Below are 22,171 nucleotides of genomic sequence, written 5' to 3'. Positions count from 1 at the left end.
GGCTACATAAATCAGCCAAGTTCATGTATGATCCTCAATGTAACATGCTGCTTCCAAAGCTTAGAAAGTGATGGAGATGTGAGCAGAGACTAATTCTCATATGTTACCTTAGAATTAACCAGCTAATTTGGAAAATGGTAAAAACCAGTGGTGCATCAATCTACAATTAATTGTGTGATCCCATCTGGACACCCTCCTGTTAAAGCCTCCTGAGAAAAGATGACCTTCTTGATTGAAGTTCATCTTCAAACAGCCTCATGCAGTCATGTGAGGTGTCACATTAGCTCTGACTTCTGTCAGATAATCTCTGTGGTCTATTATTTGGGCTTCTCAAATTGCTCATCATCTTCTCACACTGCAGACCTGGCCTGAATGTCCAGTAGGACTGAGGTGAATTCTCAGTCAGTCAAAGCCATATTTGAGAATTCCATTTTGTTGTGCTTTAACCTCTTGGTATGCAAGCACCCACTGTGCTGGATGACAGACGTAACAGTGTTTAACTGAAGGATAGCAGCTAATTCATGTGCACCCCTTCTCATTTTCCCACAGCCCATTCCACTGGTTTAAGTCATTTACAAAAAGAGGGTATGAGCATCTTATATTCATTTAATATAAAGAAGCACTTGTAGCTTGTGACTTCCTTTCTGAAAGTTATGCAGTTGTTATTTGGTTGCAATGCTTACAAATCAGCATCTGCTCACATCCCGTTCATTTGGCACAAGCATCTCCGCAGTTCCTGTAACCGTATGCTTAAGGACTTTGAGTCAGGGTTGAAATGAGTAGTGCAGATGGTACTCTGGTCTCCTGGAAAATGTAAGAATCCTGAGTCAAAGTATTGATTTAGAAAAGCCTTAAACAGTCTCCCAGTTTTTTTGTTATGAATATATACAGCCCTTTTCTTCCATAGGAAATGTATCTACCCAGTGGGTAGGAAATAACACAAGTAGATATGTCTCCTTTCTCTTATACTAAAGTAGTGCTTAAAAAACTTGTCCTCAAAAGAATCACTTGTTCAGGAATTCCACTTTGATGCAACCGTAAGAGATCAAACACAGGAATTATCTGCACTGCTGTCAACTCATGCGTAACGTTTGTAGCCTGCAGGTCCATAGTACTGATTGCTTCCCCCAAAAGTTGTACGCACGAGTTTTGACTTGCTGGAGCTTTGATAGAGGGAGCACTTTACAGATGCAGAACCTGTTTCTGTGCATTTTGTGACCCTTTGTCAGCAGATGCAGAGGACATCGCTTTAATGTCAAACTTTCCGTAGTTGATTGGCAGTTCTCTGAACGCCTCTGAGCCATCCTTGGCTACTTAGACTTCAGAGTAGCAGTAATATTTGCCCATAATTCGTTACATCGCATAGCTCAACAGACTTGCTTGGTAACGTGGATCCTCCTGGAATGATGATGATATGCATCTTTCAGCTGCACCATTATTTCCCATCCTTGCAGGCAAATCTTTACACATTTCCACCGGGATGGAGAAGTCAGAGTACCAATTTCAGTGTGGAAGCAGAGGAGAGCTTGTTTTTGTAGCCAACAGAACTTAAGCTTAAAGAGAAAGCTTAGGCTGAGATTTGTGTTGCTAGGGAGATAATGCATTTATAACCAGATTCGTTCTGTGCTTGCTCCTTTGTAAATATTTCGTAATTCACCTTTTTAATATGAATTCTATTCCTTTCTCACATACCCTTTCAATGCGTAAATGTGATTATCAATATTTTTTAAAAATAATAACTTGTAATGATCACAGCACTGTAACAGAAACAAACTGGATTTGAATTCCATTTTAGGACTCATTCAATATAAAAATAGGCTTTAGGCATGTATGCAGTCTTTGCACATGCCCCCACACTAACAGAGATATAATGCAACATTTTGTTAATGGCTCTAAAAGCAACCATAGCAAAATAAAACCCTTTAGGATAGAGAGATGTATATAATTAGAGTTGCAGATCTCAGATTAAGTCATTTATCTTTGACTCCTTATGAGATGCATTGTCCTATGCCCCTGCATACAGTCTGTACTCTAGCAATTACACAAAGGCAATTGCTATAAATGCCTTTGCCTTCTCTGGAAATTAGAATTCAAATTTTGTCCTTTCAAACACTCAGCAAAGAATGTCTCTGAAATTAACATTCAATAGGTAACATGGAATTATTGCCACATCCATTTCCTTCAGCTCAAACTAAAAGCCATCCCTAGCATGGTCAGTTCAATCACCGTTTCCTCTTGAAAATCTATAAGCTGCAAGCTGGCTTGCCTCTCTCACTATATTACCAGTGCTTTTTATTTTAAAGGACAGCCATATATCCTGGAGCCCAAACTCACTGGAAGGTTGCTATGTTAAAATATACTGTGCTGTGGCTGAAAATTAAGAAAATAATAAATAGTTGTTCACTATGAACTCAATAATAATGTCTTACAGATGGAGTGGGATGGAGTAACATGTTTCATTTGGGCTATTAAATTTAGTAGAGGTTAGATGGGATCTTAATAAGACCTTAGCTCAATTTACATCAGAGTCTGGCTCCTTCTGTCATATGCAAGTACCTAGACACAGAGCCACAAAAAATCCTAAGCAAGCAAGGCACTGACCTATTTTTTCATTGATCCTGGTAGTGTGTGAATATGTCATAAGTACTTAACCTGATCTTTGACCTCACATTACCTTCAGTGCTCAGTTCATTAGCGCTGGCATTGATGAGTTGCTTTCTGGGTCTCAAACTGCTATGAAAAACTTTTTCATATCTCCCTTCTTTGAGCCCCGTGGCTCAAGCCATGTACAAAGATGATGTCTTCTGACTTACGACTTCTTTTACGCATACCTGTACTTCAGAGAAACGCAGCAGATAAAGATCATCTGTAATTACAGGCCCACCCTCTCTTAAACACAGGAACCAGTGAAAGAAGTACATGAAGCAAAAACGCTGAAGCTGTCTTACCTGTTGATTTTCTAATTGGACCAAGGCTGGAACTTTTTCAATCTGTTTCCTTCCCTTTTAGGTTTTCGGTGGGGGCGGGGGGGGGGGAGTGGTTGTTTGTTTGCTTTTTTGTTTTGAGTTCTCTGATGAAATTCGAGTTCCTGTCTTCTTGTCCTTGGTCCTTGTCATTATGACTTAATGATCCAGTAGGTGTCACATGCAAATATTTTGCCGTAGCAATCTGGATCCATGTCGATATTTTCAGTAACTGAAACATCCAACTTTCACAGTCTTTACCTGTGATTTACAACATTTCTACTTATTTGTAAGAAATAAAGCTCACAAGTGATCATAAAGAAAGAATTCGAAAGAGGATGATATTGTCTGTTTTCCAGTCTCAGTGCACCTCTTTTGCTGAGCAGATCCCAGTGTCAGGTCTGCTTCCTAGAGAACACTCAGAATGTATTTTAAAAGTTTCTGGTGTCTTTTACTGCTTTTTGTTCTTAGGCTCAGTGAATGCATGAGAACTAGACAGGTACTGTCCTCTTCCAAAAAATCTCAGAGCACACCAAAGCAGACTAATTATCTTTAGAAAAGCACTTGCTCCCTTTGTAGAAATTCCAAGCAATTATTGTCAGACTGAGAAGTAATCAAGCAAAAGACTTCACTGTAGCTGAATACAATTGATAGTGTTTCAAGGATTACAGGCAATTTAAGGCATGGTAGGAATGCACTTTCTTTTTTCTATTTTCAGCTGGTTTCCAATTACAAAGTACTCCTGTCCTGGCATGACCATCTGCATTCATTTGGCAAGAGACACAATTCTGATAGAAAAATAAATTCTCTGATGGTATTAAAACCTTATTTTTTCATTCCCAAACTTGTATAGACAAGCGTAAGAGATGATGCAGAAGAGAAAAATTATGTCATCTGATATTGCAATAACCACTTTTTGTCAACTCTTGATTCTTCCTGTTCATTGCAGCACTGAACAACACAACAGTGCCTCATGCGTTCAGAAAGCTCCACTTTCACTGAGAGCAGGACTGTGAAGGCCTTTCCATCCAGTTTCTCCTCCATACAAACACTAATCCAGGCACAAGTTCATGCACTGTTACCCTAATTTTTTTCCATCAGGGTCTGCTTGTATGAAGTGCTAGGCATCTTCAGTTCTCTGTGTAATAACTAGGAGTTGGGAGAGCCCTCCACTTAACTGATTTCAACCTTTGTTCTGGTCAGTCTGCTTAATTAAAGCAATTAGTATCCCATCTGAAGGTTCTGTGAAACTGTGGCATATTCCTGTGAGATGAGATCACAGAATTGCCATCTTCCTCCTGCTACCTATGTATGTGCATCAGCTGGGAGAATTATGTCCACAGAATAATAGAAAGCTGTTGTTCTTACTTTACCCTGTCTTTTCATTCTCTTTTCATGAATTATTATTCCCCTAGAACCTAAAGATTTATTCAGAAGAAGGGAGAAAGATGGAAGTAAAAAATTTTGGTTACTTCAAAAAGAAAAAGAGTAATCTTTTTAAAAATACAAAATATCTACTGTGTCCTAACAGCAGAACACTGCAGGGTACACATTAATGACCCGTTAATGCACTTCTCAGGTGGTAAATGGCCCATTAATGCTCCCTTGTCATGCCAGCTTGTATAATTTATTCAAATTTGCAGGCAGGGCATGGGGGAGGAGGGAAGCAACACCGTAGAAATGATTTTCAAGACATTAACATCACAGGTCTTGCTCTTTCTTGGGGGGGGATTCTTTACAGATGCCTTTCACTGACATCCCTTCCCAAAGGAAACTGAATCCTGGAACCAAACAGAATGTCTCTCATTGGGACAAGCTGGGACCATTAACACCCTTAAGCAAAGACTGCTTTCTCCCATGTTCTTATGCAGCCCATTTTCACATCTGTAGCATCCCTTCAATGAATAATTTGTTTCCTGGACTTTGTCCACTACTATTCTATTTGATAGACCCAAAACTTCAGAATGGCTGCATTTCTTTCACTGAACATGTCAGTGTCCTAGTCGCGGAAAACAAGACTGGACAGGCATCAAGAAGGTTTTTGCTAGTCACCTTCCTATTAGTGGGGCGTCAGCAGGAGGCTGCCACTACCTGACTGTAGGGAGACCCAAATAGCATGACAGCTGCAGAGCACTCTTAAGTGACAGCAAAGCATGGAACTGCATTTTGCTCCCAATGTCTCTGTGTCTTACTCCCACCACCTTCCAAACGTTGGGCTCCAGCATGGTGCAGCACTGGTTCAGAGGTGGCTCTGGGCATTGCACTCTTCTGCAGCAATAATGATAAACCCTGCAGAGAAAATTACCATCACTGGCATCTCATGCTTTCCCAAGACTGGAATTGCTGTGGCTGTTGGCCAGGCCAATAGCAACGGTGAAGTGATCTCCCAAGCCTGGCAGGACCTTGGGGTGGTCTGGGTGTGTCTGTGCAGGATTTCCAGGCTCCCCAGCTTCACTCTGAGCTAATGTCTGTGGCACAGATAATCCACAGATTCCTGTAGTTCATCTCCCTGTCCCTAGGCATGAGAAATTATACCTGTATAATTTGTGTCACTTTCTTTAAAATCTCCAAAGACAGAGATTCCCCATCTCCCCACATAATCTATTTCAGGGCTTAGTTATCCTTAGTTTTACAGAATGTTCCCTGTGTCTAATCTAATTCTCCCCTGTTGCAGATTCAGCCCGTTACTATTCTCCCTAAAATAAGCATGCAAAAACTGCTTATTCTTTTTCTCCTTTGCAGCAGCCTTTTATGTACTTTGAAGACTGTTATTCCTTCTTTTAGCCATCTCTTCTCTAGACGGCACAGCCCCAGATCTTTCAACCTTGCCTCGTAAGTCTAGTACTTTGATCTTTCTCACTGCTGGAATGAGTCAACTTTTTTTCCTGAAGTGTAATTTCCAAAACTCAATACAGTTGTAGGTGAGTAGAGAATGACATGATGTGTCACATGGCTTGCAGCTAAACTACTATTTGTGTTTCCCATAAGGTTTATCAAGCTTTTGGTTCATATTCTGCTTTCGACTCTATAATCTCCAGCTTTTTCTTTCTGCAGAAAAGGGACCAGCCTGTGTCTTCCACTCTGCACTTCTAAAAACAGTTGATCTTGAGTGTAGAAATTTGCATTTGTTCTTTGTGGGTTACATCCTTTTTCATGTTTACTTATTTATTTAGCTCTTCAGCTAAATAGGTGGTAATAGACAAGAGGAAGATAGTTCTTAATTTACCACATTAATTTCCAAATTTACCAAATTATTTCTTAATTCTTAATTTCTTATTTCTTAATTCTTAATTTACCAAATTAATTTCCATTAATTTCCACTATCTGGCCGCAGCTGAAGAAAATTATTGCCTACCTCAGACTTGGAGTGTGAAATTTTTTATTTTAATATTTTTCATAAATAGGTAACATTAGTTTTGCATCTCTTTTACACATCAACTTTAAAACTGTAGTAGTTCCTCTCTCAAGTTCTTTAATTATAATGTCAAAAAAGTGAACTCTCTTGACAGTGGTGTCAATCTTTTCTTCATTATGAAATTAGGAAAAAAAAAGCCAGTCTTTAGGTAACAAATATTAAGTTTGTCTCATATTTTAGATGTGACAAAACGACTTATTTTGCCTGAGAGGAGCTAGATTAACAGTGATGTGAATCCTGGTGATGTTGAAGACCGTAGCAAATCTTCCATTTAGTGGATCCAGGTTTTAAAACATCTTTATTATGATTCTGCAGGTTATCGCCTTGTCAGTATGTGTGTAGATTTTGTGCTTACAATAGGGTAAAGCGGCATCATCCACAGGGGAAACAATGAAAGTCTGCAGAAAACTACCTTCGTTGATGTCAGTTTGCTTTAAAAAGTGGGCACATGACTGAATATTTAAGGATCTTTTGAGCAATTGCTGACCAATAATTTATCAGAGAAGCTTTTGATCTAAGTTTATATCTCCCAACAGGTATATTAAGAATTGTAAATACGATATGATGTGATATAGAAATAGTCATCAATTAGTTAGGTATTTAGCAATTAACGTGTAAAGTATCCATAACTTTCCCAGAGTTTGATGTTTGTTTGAATAGTGAAATCATGCACATAGTGATGAAAACTGGCACACAACCGATTTCATTCTTCCACTTACGGATTGACTCCCAGAATATATATTGTAGTCCCTTATCTAGGCTAGGTTTTTTCATGTCCCAAGTGCTTTCAAACTTTACACAGCACCTGTACATTGTTGGATGTCCTGAGTGGCTTAGAAGTCAAAAGGCAGCATTTTCAAAAGCACTTAAATATTTTCTTTCTTTTTTTTTCTTGAAAGGAGATGAAGTATCTTCAATCTTAGTGAATGTAATTAGAAGTTTTAATTTTAACCTTGATCTTGTGAGTCATTTAGGTCACACTGACTCTTCCAGAGATTTGGGTCCGCTGCAGTCATTAGATGCTTCAAATGGAAATGTCAGAGCTTCATTAAATGTGTGGTTATCTTTATTTCTTTTTTTCACTTCCCCAATTTAATTGTGTTCTACTAAATGGCTAAATTTGACCCACGTGAAGGTGGCTAATACTTTAGTAGTACTGGCTACTTGCTATCAGCCTCAAGCCACTCTTCTGACAAGGGTTTACGCAGTCATGTGGATCAGCGTCAGAATCTGCTGAAGCTGAACATCCATCCATACTGGTGGTGGGAAAGGGGAAGCAGAAGGAAGAGGCAATGGCAGCAGCTGGTAGTGCTGCTGAAATGTTGAGTATGAAAATATACTTCTAGATGTTCACACTGCTCAGGAAGCATCTCCTTCTCTTCCCTCAGATACTGAAGACTCATTTTTCAGCATAGCTTTACACTCCAGCTCAGAGCTCTTGTTAATTGCCCCAGGAGAAGAATGTGCTATACAGTCCTTACTGTAACAGTAACTTCTGCTTTCAGCCACTCTATCATCAGTATTATTATTTTTGTTACATCTTCTGATCTCTGTCATACATAAAAAATGGCATGATCACTTTTGAAATAGATTGTGACAGTGTCATGGTATGTGATCAATCACTAAAGAAAGTGGTTCTGTGGTGATATATGTGTTCCTGATATTAACATTTCCTCATTTTAAGCACTTTACTTAGTAATGCTGAGCAGGGCTGTTGGAAAGAGCAGAATGTATTTGACCATACCTGTCCCCTTCAAAGTTCAAAACTACTGAACAGCTAAATCCCTTCTAATAGATCTGAAAGTATGACCTGCTATGCTGTGAAACTATGGTAAATGGCCCATGACTGGTCTACAGAAGCATATTAAATACATTTTGGCTTAAGTTTTTTAGGAATGCCTAGTGATGAAGAAATATGGACGGACGACAGACACTTAGCACTCCCAAAAAAATAAGGCCTTCTGCCAGCGGCAGATTTTTCACTTCTGAGTTTAGATCAGGTTAGAGAAAGATTTTCCAGATGACTCCTGCCCTGTGGATGTCTTACTGTAACACACACTTGCTATGTTAAATCCTAATCTTTATCAGGTAGTCAAATACTATAGATGACTGTTCTATCCAAGAATTAAGCCACATATATACATGTATGTGTGTGTATGTGTATATATGTGAAGGAGCTTTGAAGTGTAATTATTTGAGCTGCAGAGTCATCTGAGCTTTTGAGACATTATATCTATGCATTGTGATCAGCATTTTTGTTCTCTCCCTGTGCTGAACTGTGCATGGTGGTGGCACAGGGACAGCCAGAAGGGTGCTGTGAAACCTGTTGGCATCGGTAACGATGTGGAACTGCCAGAATGGGCACCCGGAGGCTTGGTGGAAAGCAGCGCCCACACGCTGCTAATGAGGACAAAAGGAGGAGGGTGCGCCTGTGCTAGCACACAGGCAGCGCCAGGCATCTCCTGTTGGTGGGCAGCCTGAAGAGAAAACAGTATTGTCTGTGTGGGATTTAAAGCTGTGTCAAAGCCCTCCTTCCCCGCAATGTACTGTTCCATCTGCTGTTTAAGCAGAAAGTATTAGTGTAGGTGGGAAAGGAAGTTATGCACCTAGGAAAAGCTGTTGTCCTGAGCTAGTTAGGAAAAAGCTCATGTGACGAGGTGGGAGGTGCACCTGCGTATCATACAACAGAGATTTGCTCAGGAAAGGAGCAGCGCAAAGTGCAATGGAGAAGAAGAAATGCAAAGAGCCAGCCTGGGTGTATCCTGGGTTGTGCAAGAAACAGGATTTCCCCTGACCCTCTTGGAGCTGCACCAGGTCATGCGGGAGCAGGATTCAGATAGAGAACCCATCCATAACCTAGTCTAGGCCCACTCCAGCTGAAGCCATTTCAATAGAAACTGAGAGGCAAACTTCCTATGCTGACAGCACTCCTAACCACTGACAAGGTGCCTTTTTTTAGGGGTTGAGGAAGGCACATAGCCAAAGGCATCCTACATTCCTTATGCTAAGTGCGAAGGTTGCCAAAATTAGTGCACATACACAGAGTGCACAATAAGCCATTTCCCGCTTGATATGCCAAGAAGGCTGAGGAATCTGTGAATTATGCTGTTAGAAGGAAGCACATACCCAGCATCTTGTCCATCAAAGCAGAAAACACCTCCAAACGGCAGTAAGAAAGAGCTAGCATTGCAAGAACCAGTGTTTAAAACCAGCAGCGGAACCTTGCAAATAAAATTCTGAGCTCATGTAGACAGCTCCTAACTTTCTGCCAAAAGTGAAAAAGCAGCGTACGCGAGAGTGTAATCAAGCTCTTCAAATCTACTATGCAAGCGCCTCTGCAGTGGCTCTTTCTCCAAGAAAGCTGAAGTTCTGAGTGCTGTCTTGAGGGAGACATTTCACACTACTTCTGTAGGTACCGCAGCAAAATTGCTTCAGCCATAGCAGCATCGCATGGCTCTTTATTCCATTTTGCAGAGGTAATAACCATTAGCTGAATAATTTAGGCTGAAACATTTTGCCCCATAAATTTTTTTCCGTTGACAAACAGTTATTTCTATCATCCACAATAACCATTTTAAAGGACAGCAGAATGAAGCTGAGTTTTCCATTTAACACTTTCAAACTTTTTTTGTTTAGAAGGCCTGATTTATTCATACTGTGTGCAGTGTTTTAGTGTGGTGGTATTTGGAGCCAGGATTTGAGGAAAAACATGATCCATTGGCAAGAAAAAGGAGAGGGGAGAGATGTGGTATTTATTTTTCAGGCAACTGGCCCACTGTTTTAGCAATGAGGGGAAGAAAGGGACTTGATTTCTTACAAGAAATCTCTTAGATTTTTATGTATCTATTCCGTGACTCTGACTGGGAAGCTCATGTATGTAAGAAGAGGATTAGGGCCTGCTTCTCTTCTCACTCAGATGCAGGTGGTCAGAAACTTTCTCTGAGATAATAGGATTGTAGGAAACCTGGTGAAAGATCCAGGTTCATTGTTTCTGAAGAGGGCTACATTTGCAGAATGAGAGACAAAACAGGTTCAGAGGTCATTGCCCTGGTCAGGTAAAATCCCCTGCCCAAATAGCAAGTGAGAGGCAGTTATTTAAAGTATTACGGAAAAATGATCAGGTTCTACACTAACGTATGATGTAGGTAAACAGAGTTCTAATGGAAGCCAATACAAGACCTTCTGTAATAAAAAGTCCTTTTTTGTTCCATGTTTGATCCTACCTCATTGTGTTCACTTAAATGTACTTCTCTGGAATTGCAGACCAGAGCATGTGGACTCTCTCCCCTTTGCGTGCCATTACAGCCTGCTAACACAGCGGGGCTAGTCTTTGGTCACCCAGATAGGATGAGCCATAATGATTAACAACATGTATTATTTCTTGGCTCTGCTTGTCATTAAAGTGATGACTGTATATATCCATCCCACAGCTTTTGGCATTGGCTCCACATCAGGTTGTGACCTGAGGCCTCCTGGGTGTAAATAAGAGCAGCATGTATTCCTGGGGCTCAATAGTAAGTATTACACTTCATGGCTCAGTTTTTAGCTTAAGTGATACATTGCTGAAGATATAAATGAAAAAATTGCAAAAGAAAATGGAAATATATGTTTGCAATGTTCTCTTTAATTGCAGAGATCTAATATTGAATTGCATCTTTATTTTCATGGGTATGAGCCTAGGGAGAATTTTCTTTCCGGGTAATACCTACTGCTAGTGAGTTTGTGTCTTATGAAAGTAGATTTTTCACAACTGTCTTGCAATTGAAATATTGTTAAACCATTGTCTAAATATAGTGGTAACATTAAAACCTACAGCAAGCAATTTTTTCCTTTTTTGTATTTAAGGTGAGTTTAAAAAATGGAGCTGTAAACGCTGAACAATGAACATGAACACTTGTGTGGCATCTACATGGAGGTAGAGGAAACTGGAATGATAGGGGGAACCATGGCTGCAGGGCTGGTAATGAAACTGCTCTTGAAGAGCAGGTCACAATCTAAGGTTTTCCTCACAGCTTGCCATGCAGCCCTTACCTCAAGGGTATTGAGGAAATCTGAGTCCAGACCACCAGGCCATATTTCCCACTAGTTAAAATGCCCAGAATCACATTAATCAATGATTCTGATCCAAACTGTTGTGTGAATATAAGCCAAACACAAAGTTCAGTGCTGCTCATATCCAGGTGCTGGTCCAGGCATACCTGGAGTTCCAGATCTAACCCTTACCATCAGATTTATCCGACATTTGAGTAAAACTTCAAGTCAGCATGGAGTGCTCGAAACAAGGACAAGGTTTGGGAAATGTTTCTGTGACTATGGACTTACTATCACACTTGTAACTAAGTGAAAGGCTTAGCGAGCTAACCATGCTTCCTCCTCATGCTTGGTGCTCTTTGAAGATGTTTAGATAGAATTATGTTGAGAGCTGCCAGTATATATATCCCATTGTTTTGCATCCAGGGGATATAGCACCTAATCTGTGATGGGGGAAACCTATTGCAACAGCAGCTAGTCTAGGACCAGCTTCATTCTGTATCTGTGCAACACTTGGTGGGTGGGGACGAAATTCTGCCCTAAGTCTGCCAGCAGCGGGGTCCTGCATTCTCAGTGAGAACAAGACTCCCAGGCAAAGCACAGAGTAAGGGTGCCTTTAGTGAATAGTTTCTTTTTGTTCAAGCAAACTCTGGAAAAGTGAAGTTTCCTGTCTGTGATCTTGAGTTTCTGCTGCTACTGGGAAAGTTTGTGATCTACAGGAGATGTGTTACACGAACCCACTGGAATGCAGTCAGGAAGCAAAACGAATTCCATGGCTCGCAGTCTGCAGCAAGGGCTTTAATCTATCCTGGAGTCACTTGAAGCTCTCTCTTTTTCCTCTTCGTATACCGTTTTCTTTTCTCTTTTTAAACATGAACCATCCTGTCAAACACACACACACAAAAGTGTTAACTGAAATCTCAGTGTGATGTTCTTTAGAAGTTTGATGGCAAAAAGCAAAACTGAGATTTGAAGCCCCTCGCTGTACATGTGCATACAATACCTTACACACGGCCATGCTACCACAGGGTAGCTAGCGATGTGGCTGTAGCAGCTATTTGCTCCCACTTCTAATGATTTCATATTCCAGGATCAAGGCAGCAGGTTCACTTCATGCAACTTCATGCAGCCCATGGGGTTGAGGGGGCAAAATAATCAAAACAGAGATTTTTCTGAGTATACAGGTTAGATGTGACCCTGTGACATTTTGTTGTAGAGCAGGCTACTTTAATGAGTGCATGAGCCAGTGTTCATCTTAAATCAAATCTTATTCCCTTGTGTATCCCTGCTGCCTCTCCAAGACTGCAAATCCGTTTCAAAGGTTATTAGCTTGGAAACACTTTAGGGGGTACATCCCTTGTAACTGCCTGCATTATTTTGGTGGCAATAGACAAAGAGAGAAAAGCTCTCTTTTATTTTTTTTTTCCTTTATCTGCTGCATTGCAAGTATTTTTCCATCCAATTAATCCCACTAGGTTTCTAACTGAAGTGGTGGTTTGCATAAATATTAGTCAGTCACTAAGAAACACAAAGGGTCAGGGGCACGCCAAATGTATTTGGTACATACTCTGATGTATCTTTGCTGAGCTCTCATATTGCAGAAGATGCTCATATTGTTTTTTCCCTAGTATGTTTTTGCTGAGTTTTATTGGTAATAGCACTATAGGTAAATAAATTACGTAAGCATGTTACTTGTTCTAATTCTCTCTTAATGCCATTTCAATGGGAAGTAAGTGGCTATATATATTGTATGTTGGTCTGGTCTCTCAGTCCCTCTCTGTCTTAATGAATGGAGAAATATTTCTTTACTCTCCATAGTGTAATATGTTGTGAGGCTAAATAAATTAAAGTCTTGGAGGCCTTTATGTGAATAGGGACCATATTACATGCTATAGAAAAATGCAAAGCAATGTTCTTGATACTCACCTTGGCTATGTAAGTCATTTGCTGCTGGCGCATATTCCAACTCCAAACGGTGACAGTTTCAGATGCTTTGCTTATAGGATTGTTTTGATTTCAGTGTTCATGGGCTTGATCTGACCACTATATTTGACCCCTTTAACTTCAGTAATTCAGTTCTTCAAAAATTTAGGAAAATTAAGGAACTAGTTAGGAAGGTGAATTGGAAGGGAAGGAAAGGTACTGGCCAGGTTAAGGCTTCTTTCTTTGTTATCAGCATTTAATTATGGAAAAATGTTTTCCTGCACAGAACTGGCAATGTTCTGGAATTGCATCTTGTCTTCAGGTCTCCCCTTGCTGTCCCCAGGCATCCAGGTTGCGACCAGAAACAAGCCGGGCGGTTTGATGAGTAAGTGTAGTTAGAGCTGCATAATGACTGTTTGGGTTCTGCAGGGCTTGAGACAATTGAATATGCAAAGCAAACCTCAGCAGAATGAAGGTAGCTGGAAGTTCAGATTGTTCCATCATAAAACTAGAAAGTCCTCCACCTTCCTGAGAGCTACAGAAAAAAGGAGATTTTTTTTTAAAAACATTCACAATTTCATACTTTATTCTGCTCTTGGGACTAGATGGCAATTAGCTTTTCTTGATGACACATTTCTGTATATTAGCAGGAAGGCAGAATGTGACCATGACAAGCAAGATGCAGTTTTGTCAGACAGAGGAAGGGACAAAGTCAGTTGCTGTAAATCAAGTCAAGCTGGCTTGTCTATCAGTAGTTTTCAATGAAGTCAGACAAGGTGGAGAAATGTGGCAAAATACCAAAGCTGAAGTGTTAATACTTAAATGTTACATATCACTTTTCCATCCATCCTTATACTCCAATACTGCAGAAAGTAAATTCCCATTGATAGATCTAAGACATCCTGGTGGTGTATTCATTAGGCTTTCCTGTTGCCATTATTAAGCTTGGTAAAGTTGAAGACTGTTAAAATGAACTTGCCAGAGGAAAATGGTTCTGATGCGTCTGTTTTTACAACTTACCCTGTGGTGACATCAGACAGCCTCACGGGTGTCCAGGGAACACAGATACAATTGGAAAGGGGACGGGGAAAGAGGGTTCAATTTTTCTTCTGCTGAAATGTAAGGAGTTCTGGGGAAACATAGCCAGTTCAGAGATATTTGCCTTCCTTCAGGCATGCCATCAGCTGTTGTATAAGCTTCAAAACAAACCACACCAAAATGACAGCACTTTGTTTGCCACTGCAGTGAGGAATTAGGCTGTTCCTGGGGGACTGTTTTTTACCATCCTTGCAATGCAAGGCTAGAGAGGAGCCTCAAACCGTTGTGTGATGACAGCCATTCCAAATCCTCAAACATGGGAACTCTCTCTGTCGTCTGTCACCGTACAATAGTCATCTTTCAGGACATTAAAACAGAAATTGTGCAACAGCCAGAGAAATAAAGCCACGATATGATGGAGCTTGTCAGCTACTAATCTGATATCTACATACATACATGTTCTGTGTCTCCTTGTATTAAATCATTCTGTGCAAGTATTGAGCAGTGTATAAAACAGTGTTTGACCACAATCAGTAGACCAGTATCAGTTTTCTCTTCCCTGCCTCCTTTGTCACAGCTTCAAGTTATGATCATGCCACTTTAGAGCTCAGTGATTGTTATTAGTAGATCTGGGTAATCTACCAAGTAATTTTGGTTTGTTTTGAGCTTCTGTGTTAAACTCTACTGCATGTTGTACCACGCATATTGAGTTAAACTCAGATTGGAGCTGTCAGTGAGCTATTTTACCAGTGGTTCTAAACCTAACAAAAAGAGAGGCCCTGTGCGCATAGTTAGAAAAGTTTACAAACTTGCTGCTATTTGCTTAATAAGGTCAGAACAGAAAGCTAAGCTCCAAAGGAAGCAGTGGTTCTTATGGTTAGGAAAAATCAAAACAACAACAGAAAAAGAAAAACAGGGCTTCTAAAGCGTAAGACTGCATAGTCCATTGGGGAGAGCACGGGACTGGGCTTGAGGGGGCACCTCTGGGGGTGCAGGTTGATGTTCCTGGTGGGAGATGTCTTGAAAATCTATTTTGTATGCCCCAAAACCCCTGTGAAGTTCCGAAAAGCCTCACTATTTTGTCTTCATGGAAACATCTTGTGGGAGAAGGAACTACAGTAGCTTGGTCATTAGGTTACTCTTTAGGAGACCAGAGATCCAAGGCGTTTGATCCTTGAAGACCAGATTTGAACCTGGGCCTATGCTAACTGGTGTGTCTCTCTTTCACATGCCTAGGGAAGAATATAGCTCATGAAAACATTTTATGGCTTTGACAAATGTTCACTTATAGATGAAATATATTTTTTTCCCAGAAAAATCATAAGCCGTTTTTTCCCTTGGCTCTGCCAGTTCCTTTATTTTTCTCTGCTTTCATCCCCAAACCTCCTACCCTTTTTCTGTCTTGTCTGTTTTGATTCAGTCCATGCCCTGAATGACTTCTGTCTTGCTATGTGCTTGTACAGTGTCTATCACAACGGGTTTCAATCTGTTAGCACCTAGAGGCATTAACATAATGCAGGTAATAAGGTCTAAATTTAACTTGCTCACAACTACTTTTACCCACTCTAATATGCATAATGCTCTTCAACTGACAGACTCAAATCGCATATAATAGCTGCCTGGCTACAGTACACAGACGAAGAAGCTGATAGAAAGCATTTACCTCAATAAAAAGAATATTTTTCCATTCCAAAACCCTCAGCTTCATTTTTTCACATTGCTTTCAGAAGCTCCATGTCAAGATGGATTTTCCTCCCACTGTGATGCCATTAAATCTCATGGCTGGCATAAAATATGCTTTATGAGTTATTAAAGAATGTTACAGTAGCTGAATTGGGCAATCATTAAATAAATATTACTAAATAGTTTATAAAAAGAAAATTTAAGTGCTTGCCACTTTTACTTATTCTCCCTAGGAAGGAAGATTTTATAGTTTTTCTTCCTTTATCTATTTTTATGATCTGGAATGAACTCTACAAACTTCATGGTTCACCCAAATACCTATAAGAGGTTTAATTGATGAAGATCCTTTGAACAAGAATAACTAACCAGTGCGTTCCTAAATTTCTGTGTTTAGTTCCATGAGTCTCCCAGACTAAGAACTTCAGAAAATTGAGTTTAAGTCCTTTGGTCTCTAATTCTTTGCTTTTACAAGTCTTAATCATAGAGGTTACCAGTAATAATGAAATCATGTATGGGAAATTGGAAAGAATTCAATTCAAAAAGTACAAAAAGACTGAATAATAGGGAACAAATTTTAAGAGTTCATTTGGACACTATACAGTGGCTTTTGTTCTTGGCAAAAATTTGTCCTCTTGCTTAGCTTGACATTCATTGTGCACTGTCTGCAGTGACCCCCAAGGAGGTCCTTCCATGAACAGGAGCATAAACCAAGGAAAGACTCTGGTGCCAAATTGCCAGAAAATTTGTGATGTTAACTTCTTTAACTTAAGCTTCAGCCAGCTAAAAATACTGTCTAAGCACATCACCCAGCTTCCTTCAAGAGCCAATAGCAGGTTTCTAAGACACAGGGATAATTAATCTTTTGGAAATACCTTCTCCTCTCTCTCTTGGCTATGGAGATGGCTAATATTGGTTTAAGCTGGATCCCAACCTGAACAACCAGCTTAGGAGGAACTTCAATCACATATCCTTAGAAATCTGTGCTGGACAGTTCTCCTTTACAGTCGTTTATACTGCATGGGACTGTACGGAAAAGGAGTGATGCTGGCTTCAGTATCCCTCTTCCTGAGCACAGTTTACACTTTCTAATTTGCAGTTGCCTGTTCTATGTAGTGTGACTCTCGCTTTGCTTGGGGATAATATGTTACAGCTTAGAAGCTGCCTGCTGGACTGGATTGGGACCAAAAGAACTTCTTGCAGTCATGTTGTATCTTCTCAAAGATTAAGGCAAAGCACAAGAACACGTACAGCCAGTTTGGTTTCAAGCTGTTGGGTGTAGCTCAGCGATGACTAGCACTGAACGAGCATTTATTCAGTAATATGGGTACAGCTGTGTACTGATGAAGGAACAGCAAGTTCACATCAAAATTCTCAGACCAGGCAGCCAGTTTCTGTGCGTAGCAACCTCACTTTGTCTGTCACAATTGGATTAATGCACTGCTGCTGACATCTGAAACCATCGGTACTCTCAGCAAAAGCCACAGATCAATGTCGCACAGGCCGGTAACAGTCATTATGCTGTTTTAGTGTTTCCCAGGTAGAGATCGCAGCTCCTTTCTCAGTACCAGGGCATTAAAGACCCAAATATTACTATAGTTACCAAAGACCTGCAGAAAGCAGATCCATATTGTGATTTCTCCATGTTGTGATTTTTTTTTTCCCCCCTAGGAACTCATGCTTATTTCTTTATTCCCTCTTCTTCTTTCTGAAGGTCTCATGGCTGTGTAGTCCATTTGCAGCTGCCGTCATCTTTGCTAGCTCTGTTTCTTCTTTGGTTATACCAAACTATAGGGCTGCAAGGTCTTGTCCTTTTACAAAATTCAAACACATGATGATTGGGTCCAAACCCTGATAGGCAGCGTCTCTTGTCCATCTCTAACGTAACTGAATCTCTCCTGGCTCTTTTCCATTCAATTGTCTTCTATTTCAATAGATTCAAAAATAGCTCCTGGGTATTTAATTACGCTTCACTTCACTCTGTTCCTTCTAGTCCATTCAGTCTTCAGTACGGCGCTTTGTCTGCTGACAGACTTTCCATTTAGGCTGGCTGGTGTTCAACCTATTATACTTCCAGCCCATATCGACTGAAATAGGTTGTTATCTTATGAGACCGGGAGCCTATACAGCAAAGTATTGTTGACCAAAAATTAGGTCAACAATGTCATATGAGTGCCTTACAGTTCATGATAAAATTGATCATTAAAAGCCGTGAAAGCAAGGTATGACAGTGGACAGAGAAGTAAAGAAGTAATCAGAAGAATATTTCCCCTTCCTCTTTTAATAAGCTATCATTTATCCCTGTTCTATTTTGATCCCTTTGGGGCATATAGCCTGAGCAGGGAAATTTAAAAAAAAAAAAAAAAAAAAAAAGAGAGAGTAATAATAAAATAGTGCACGTGTTTAAATATTTGCAGTAGAAAGGAAGCAACATAGAATCTCTCACTAAATCCATGATGAAATGGAAGTACAGGCCTTTCAAAGTAATTATTAAGTTCAGTTCCAGAGGGATGTTGGTGCTTAAATCTGCTAGGTTTTCTTTCAGTAAATGATCTCTCTGGAGCGCTCTGATCCAGAAGCCCACTGAAGACAATGGCAGTTTTCCCACTGACTCAAACAGTCTTCAAGTAAAGCCCTAAAAAGCAGCTGGAGCTTTGCATGCGGCAAGGTTATCACCATGATAATTTGACTTACTGTTTTAGCAGCAGTGTCTGCTGTCAACATTACATTCATGATGCAGCTAAAGTAAATGACATACAAACACCAGAGGACAGTCCCTGTGTTGAAAAACACCCTGTCCAGAATAGGAGCTTACCTTTATTCTATAAATAATCATATGTTTATGAGTATATGTAACTCAGCACTTTGGGATGTGTGTCAAGGGAATTCTCACAAACACATGAAGGTGCTGGAGGTGAAGTGAACCTTAATTTAGCTACTTGATTATCCTCTGCAAGACAAATGCATTCATATTTCATGGATTCTCAGAGCTCACCAGTAACGTATACTATAAAGTAGTGTGAAAACAGCACTTGCTCTGAGCCCAAGATGTTTGACCTACCTTACATTAGCTCGTCATCGCAAATGAATGTAGTTCATCTTTTCTTGCAACATAAATATGAATGGCATTTTAAACTGCTGAAGGTGTTTGTTTCCTCTGAGATGCACTTTTCATTTGTTGCATTAGTAGGACAGATGAGTGATAGCGCTTCTTTTAATGCTATGGGATAAAGTACAAAATCAGTGTGAGGGGAAGGAGGGAGCTGAAATACAGTCAGGGATACTAGTTTGATTCTCCTGTTGAATGAATGAGTTACTCAGAGAAGGACAATGATGTGGCAGTCTCCAGGCACTGAAGTACATGATAGTTGGTAAAGTAAAAAGATATGGCAGCAGCTGAATAACCTGTTCAAGAAAATGAAGTTTTCTCTCACATGCTAATATATTGGTTAAGGGCTAGAGACAGTAAGCATCCTTTGGAGGATGCTTTATAGGCTTGACCTGAAGTTTGCTGAATCCAATCAGAAGATGCTTGTTGATGTCCGAGGATGCTGAAGCAAGTTTTAAGTGTTTTTTTTCTGTTAACTTCAGTTTTTAATAGCTTGTCTGCAATCCATGTGAACATCCTTTGCTGACACTATTGGTAAGTATGTGCTAAGACTAAGAATGTTGTATGCTGGCCATGCCCCCCAGGCCTGACAGAAATGTCAGTTAGACTTGTAATATGACAACAAAAGAGGAGTGCTAAAGAGACATCACATTTTTGGAAAAATGTGCGAAGTTTAATGACAGAAGAGACTTCCTTTTTTAGCAAAAAGGATGGAAATTGAAGTGCAAAACTGAAAGAAATCACTGCAATCATATGAGCCTTCTCAAGCTGCCAAATTCTGCAAAACCTAGTGTGGCGTGCACACACACACACACAAAAGACAAAAAAAAATTTCTGCATTTTTTGTCCCCTAGAAAAATCTGTGCAAGATCTTTATCCTGAAAAGATAATAATTAATTATTCATCTTAATTAATTATCTTAAGGAATATTACTCAGGGCACCTATGTGGCTAAAATTGTTGAAGGAAGCCTGTGACGTATATTTTGCCCATCTTTGACCTTCCAGAGGGTAGGCCCTATCCTCAACATTTCATAGGGGCTTCAAATAAAGCCCAAAGAGAAAGAGATCCACTTTCAGAGAGCTGTTCATGCCGCCTGTCTTAGACTGTGCCATAAGACTGGCTTCTCTGGAGTTGTTGCTGTTGCTCTACTGTGGCCCTCGATGTCCCCTCAAACCTGGGCTTCTGCGTACCCTGGAAAGCAATCTCTAAGTGCGCAGGTTCGCAGCCTGCCCGGGGCACTGTCTGGGCAGTTCTCAACCACCCCACACTGGCAGGGCTCCAGTGGCTCCCTGATGTCACCTGAGCTGAGCTGCCCTAAGGCCTATGGCTTCTGCAGTGGAAAACTCTGCAATAATAGTTTTGCCATTTCTTGTCAAGTGTGGATGCACCTATCCTTTTCACAGCTGTATCCTTATTTTACCCTTGGAGGCTTACTGTTCTATACTGTGTTCACGTGCATAGAGCATCATACATCTCAAAAGTGCTCTCTAAACCAAGGCCTGGACCATGACCAACGTAGTCCATGGCAATCATTACCCTTTTCACCTGCATTTCCCTTGGCACAGAGGGGAACAGCCTTAGTTCACCTGTTGGGGGTCACAGTGTGGTGCTGATGAGCACAGAGAAATGCAAGAGACAAAGAGAGGGTGTGAGCATGGGAATGGAGGAAAAGTGAGCTGGCTGGGAAGGGGGAATGACATTTAAGGTATTCCAGGAGCGAAGGATTAGGAGGCATACTCCACCAACCGAAGTGTTTAATGTAATGAGGACTTTCAGTTGAATTTTTAAGATTTTGTTGGGCATGACCCCATTTTTCTCTGTTGTTTAATCAGTTCACCAAAACTTGAAACTAATGTCTGTTTTCTTTTCTGACACATATTTCACTGCTATTGGAGGAGATTTTGCTTGTTCTCTGGCTTTTGATGAAATTTAGATGTGTTTTGAAGAGGAGAAAGGTACAAGAGTATCTTTAGTATCCCTTTAATGAAATGGTGTACTCTGGTACAGTGCAGATATGAAGAACATCATGCTGGTAGTAGAATGCAGTGCACTGGGAACCACAGGAGAGCATATTGTAACTCCTGCCCTCTGCCTCACGGACAGGCTGTCCTACACCAGGCTTTGGACTCAATGAGGTGGAATCATTCCTCGTTCAAAAGACAATCACGGCAGTGTCTCCAAAACATGATCTAATGTCAGAAATAGCTAAAGAGTTAATTCTATGCTGTAAAAATGTTATTTGGAAACTGCTGCTTTTAAATAATTGCCATCTTTTGATATTATGGATGTATTTTACCAACCCAGAACCCACTTTTATACTTAAAACAAAACTGAGAACAAAGACTGCCTGTGTGAAACCTGACTGCTTTAAACACAGCTGCAGGTGCCCGCACAATGTACACTTCTGAAAGGAAAGCACTAAAATCGGAGAAATAAAATCGCCATTGGACTATTACGTACAATGAAAATTCCTGGCTAAACATATATTCTCATTCCATTTCATAGTACAGTATATATGTCCCTGGGGTGAAAGTCACAGTTGGTTACGAAAACATTGTAATGAACTGCCTAAGAAGTGCTGTATGCATCTCACAGCCCTCTACTGGAAGAAATCTAGAGCTCTTAAGTGTGGATCTGATAGAAACGGGCCGAAACTGATTTTTCTATGATTCAAAAACATTTGTGTTTTCAAAAAAAATGTATACCCTTTTCATAAGGAAGAGCTGAAGACCTTTACATTTCCTTAGCGTTCAGAACTCTCATGTACTTCAAGACCAAATAGAGTAGGAAAATTCCAGCCTCGTGGAAAATAAGACATGAATCCTTATGCACCGTAGTTCTTTTTATTTTGCTCCCTTCCTTGGGAAAAGTTGATTGGGCTAATAATGTTTCCCTGTGGTAAAAAATTTCATGAGAAAAATCTCAGCTAACCTACAATATACAGCATACTGTATGCAAGTAATGGGTAGGGATTTTTCCGGTGGCCAAAATATTCTGTGACTTTGGAAGC

General features: G+C 40.2%; 1 protein-coding gene across 3 annotated transcripts in view; it reads left to right on the top strand.

The window, feature by feature from the left end:
• The window catches only part of LOC148056077 (uncharacterized), a 174,375-nt gene that overhangs the window by 39,747 nt on the left and 112,457 nt on the right, over positions 1 to 22,171 (top strand). The window lies entirely within an intron of this gene.

The sequence above is a fragment of the Nipponia nippon genome, unplaced genomic scaffold (genome assembly GCF_047370975.1).
Source record: "Nipponia nippon isolate SJK-2023a ecotype South Korea unplaced genomic scaffold, ASM4737097v1 scaffold_18, whole genome shotgun sequence".
Lineage (NCBI taxonomy): Eukaryota > Metazoa > Chordata > Aves > Pelecaniformes > Threskiornithidae > Nipponia > Nipponia nippon.
Note: the sequence above shows the minus strand (reverse complement) of the source record. Positions and strands in the feature narration are given on the sequence as shown.